Genomic DNA, 4339 nt, shown 5'->3' on the forward strand with positions numbered 1-4339 from the left:
TTTTAAGGTGGTTTACGTGTTATATGTGTTATATATATATGTGTGTGTGTGTATATACATACATATACATATATATGCATATATATATCACACATAAACCATCTTAAAATCTGGAGAATGAGTATACTATATAATCTCTCAAGGATCCCTTTGCTTCTCAGAACCTTTGAGTAGTGGGAAAACGACTTGAGAAGAGATCACCAACATTTTCAGTCCTTTGTCTAGCTTTAGCAGGATGAATCAATTATAACATTTCTGTGCAGCTCCTAAAGCAGTTTTTTGAATAATCCGAAGATGCCCATGGGGAACAATGTTAGGCACCATAGATGGTAAAGAATATGCAATGCGGGCTTCCTAGCTTCATGTTTTAAAATCTAGCAGGTGAGGCTTTGTAGTGTTCCCTCAAGTCAAGCTAGTTAAAATACAAAATAGACCTTTAAATGGCTTAAATGGCAATTATCAAAGTGTCTTTAAATTTGAACAAACAAATATATAATACAAAACTACTGTATACATGACTCCATGATGATTAGTTAGTTTGTGGGTTAGAGGGAGATTGGGTTGGCATAGAGTGTAAAAAAAAGTAAAGGATAAAAAATGAAAGAAAAGCAAAAAAGTTCTTGTCCTCTAAAAGCTCAAAATCTAGGGCCAAGGAAAAGTTTTCCTATGCCTCAAGAATTCCTAACCCAGATCTGATCTCTGCAAAATGAAGGGATTAAAATTGAGAATAGTAACAAAAGATAAAAGACAACCTCCCTAAACTTACAGAGAAAAATATTGTTTGCATTGTACGAATGTTACAGTGTTAGTATCATATATTACTAGCATCATAATTTCTACTTTATGAGGTTCAAACTAGATTTTCCCATCTAATAATGTCATTGCTCTGAAAAAGACCAAGAGTCCACAGACTAGTTATTGGTAGCATAACTAGCTGTAGCTCCTGTAACAGATAAATCCTTAAACTTCAAGAAGACTCATTGGTTGTTCATATTAGTCAGCAGTGGCAGTGGGGCAGTTGGGAGGTAAGGTGGGGGAGGGGAAGAAACGGTATCTTTTTTGCTACATGTTAATTTAAGACCTAGGTACTTCTATCTTGTGGCACTGTTATTTTGATACATAGTTTCTCAATGTCTATGGAGTGGGAAAGGAAGGTGAGTAAGGATTTTGTGACCAGACCTGAATGTGGTATCAATTCTATCCACATTCTGTTGGCCAGGTTAAGTCAAATAGCCCAATTTAACATGTCACCTTGGGTGAGGTACAGCAAGAGCAGCCACAGATCAAGAGAGAGAAACCGAAGAGTTTTACTATGTCATCACTCACAGTTCCCTGGGGATAACATAGGATGCCTTGCAGGGCCACTCAGAGAAAAAACCAGGATTGGTCATGAGGCAGAAGAAAAGAGGGGAACTGTTGGAAAGGGATGTTGGAAAGCAGAAATCTTCCTTTATACCTAGGAGGAAAATGAAATGAGCTGTTGGACACGTGGCAGAGAAACTTTATCATCACACCCACAAGAAGAATGAGGGAATCTAAGAGTCAATAACAAAACAAAACAAACAAATAACAACAAAAACAAGATATATACCTTAACGTCTTCCCTATGTCTATTTGCAATATACTTTTTTTTTTTTTCTACTCAATATGTTTGAGACCAAGCATCCCTGTCTTGCTATGGAATTGTGCTAGACAGAGATAGGTATGCATCAATTGCTTTAAGAAGGGGGAATGACAATAGAACACTTCAGCTGTATTGTAACAGTACCTGCATGCAATATAATTTTTTAAATGCTGTCTTGACCCAATTTTGAGGCCCTAGCTAAAGGCCAGTCTCTTTGAGTAGCCAATTAAGTCTACACCTCTAACCAGCTCCCATATCAGGCTCTCACACTCCAGGACACTACTCTCCTGTGCTAATTGTCCCAAGTCCAGATATCAGACAACCAAGAACAGCCCCTATGCCCCAAAGCCTGTTGAAAATATTCAAAGTGGCTAATTCTAAACATACTCAGAGAAACCACAGTAAAGGCACTGGCCCACAGCTCCCCTCTTTCCTTCTGCCTCATGACCCATCCTGATATTTTCTCTGAGTGGCCCTGCAAGGCACCCTGTGTTATTCCCAGGGGACTGTGAGTGACGACACAGTAAAACTCTTCGGTTTCTCTCTCTTAAACTGTGGCTGCTCTCGCTGTACCTCACCCAAGGTAACATGTTAAAGCACTGTTAAAAGGGCATTGTAAACTTATTTTGTGTACTTGCCTATCCATCCATCCATCCATCCATCCATCCATCCATCCATCCATCCATCCATCCATCCATCCATCTATGTATGAGAAACAAGATCTGAGAGGATAATAGAACAAAAAGAATATAGCAATAGGATTACAGGGGATTGTTATTTTGTGTCTATGTGTTTTCTGACTTTTTTTCTTTTCTTTTCTTTTTGGCAACAAGTATATATTACTTTTATAATAAAAGAGAATAAAATAAATATAAAATATTAAAAAAGGGTGTTGTAAATACACAATCCATTTTCAGCAAAGGCATATTTGGTTTCAGAGCCTAATCAACTGAAACCTGTCAGAGCATCTTATCTGTCAACATGGTACTAATAATCTGGGTCTAAACTGATTAAGGAAACTGAGGCATTTACTTCTATTATCCAAGGGAGAGAACTGGAAAAGTTGAACCAGTTGAATGAATGCCTCTGTCCAAGCATATAAGAAGATTGCACTCAACTCTGGAAAAGATCAAGGAAAATATGTTTTTAACTAACAATAATATTTATGTTTTGATAGTTTTAAAATTATGCCAAGAAGACTTACCTAAAATTTATTGTAAACTATTTCCTTTAAATATGCAAGTGTATTAAAGTAAGAAAATCTAATGCAAACTAAATGAAATAAGAATTTTTTAACTAAATGTTGAGTGCCAGTTCATTTAATGACTATTTTTTATGTCTCATTTCAGTGCATTCTTTTCTGAGACTTATTTTTGAAGAGGAGAAGGGAAAAAAAGGAACAGGATGTGGTTCCATCCTAGAGTTCTCATGAATCTATTCTATAGCAGTTGTGTTTCTGGAGCATCTGTATAAACCCAGGAAGTTTTTGGTTTTAAAATAATAACACCATAAATTACTATGAAATGTATTTCTCAAATTGTGTTATTAACCTAGCTGTAAAGGTCTCTGGTGGAAAAGTACGACCAAAATAATTTATAATTTTGACTTGCATCCTACTCGAAGCCCTGGAATGTCAGGTATTATGAATTCCTTACTCTACAGAAAAGTCATACCTTGATTTTTCTAGCACCTTTTGTCAAATTTTATTTAGCTACCTTTGTTTTTATGGAAGTGCCGCACCAGTTTCCTTGGGGAAAAGGACAAAGTAGAGGACCTCTTGATTAGCATGTGGTTGAACAGCAAGGATCTGACCTGAGTTTGAATTCTGCTTCCTAGACCTAAATAGCTCTTGCAAGCTTAACCTGATCACTCAAAATCTCTAAGCATCTGTTTCACATTTTTAAAATAGCAACAATAATATCTTTCTTCTAGGAATGTCAGAATTGAAAGAGTTAATGCATATAAATTACAAATAATGCATGTAAATAAAGCCTCTAAACAAGAGGTGCTAAATAGTTGAAAGAATGGAGTGAAATCCACTCAGATTGTACATCTCTATATCTTAATATCAATTTAGGTCAACAAAGGAAAGATCTGTCTGTGCAAGTCTATTAGTACCTTACCTTCACAGATGCCACAGGCCTAAATATACCATCTCAGATACAGCATATTCTGTTTCCTGAAAAATTTAATACTTGAGTACCTGCCTACATTTGACACAGAAATAATTGTTTTTAGTTTAACAAAATAAAAAATAATGTTACCATTTACTGAGCATATAAAAAGTGCTGAGCAGCAAACAATACTTTGCTTTAATCTGTATAACAATCCCATGGTTAGGTATTCATTAGTAAATTCTTCCTCACTTCCTCTCTATCTCTCTCCTTCCTTCCTTCCTTTCTTCCCTCCTTCCCTCCTTCCTTCCCTCCTTCCCTCCTTCCCTCCTTCCTTCCTTCCTTCCTTCCTTCCTTCCTTCCTTCCTTCCTTCCATCTTTACACCCCACCCCTTCTTTATCTCCCATATACAGTTCACATAGAAATGAATACCTGCCCTTCCTCGTGAATAAGTTAGAACTTGGTCAGAATGTAGTTGCCTAAATTAACAATCTATACATGATAAAACATGTGATTAATAGATTGTTACTTTTAAAAAGTGAACAAATTTAAATAGTAAATAGTAAATTTCACCATTTAACACACCTTCAAAAGAAAATT

At 36.1% G+C, this 4339-nt stretch overlaps 1 non-coding gene across 1 annotated transcript; it reads right to left on the bottom strand.

Annotated features, from left to right (window-relative positions):
- Positions 1 to 1647: 1647 nt before the first annotated feature.
- On the bottom strand, positions 1648 to 1774 carry LOC112474666. The gene has a single exon (XR_003044520.1). It is a non-coding gene; the product is annotated as a small nucleolar RNA SNORA63 (small nucleolar RNA).
- Positions 1775 to 4339: the final 2565 nt, after the last annotated feature.

Source organism: Pteropus alecto, unplaced genomic scaffold (assembly GCF_000325575.1).
Source record: "Pteropus alecto unplaced genomic scaffold, ASM32557v1 scaffold7, whole genome shotgun sequence".
NCBI classification, from domain to species: Eukaryota; Metazoa; Chordata; class Mammalia; order Chiroptera; family Pteropodidae; genus Pteropus; species Pteropus alecto.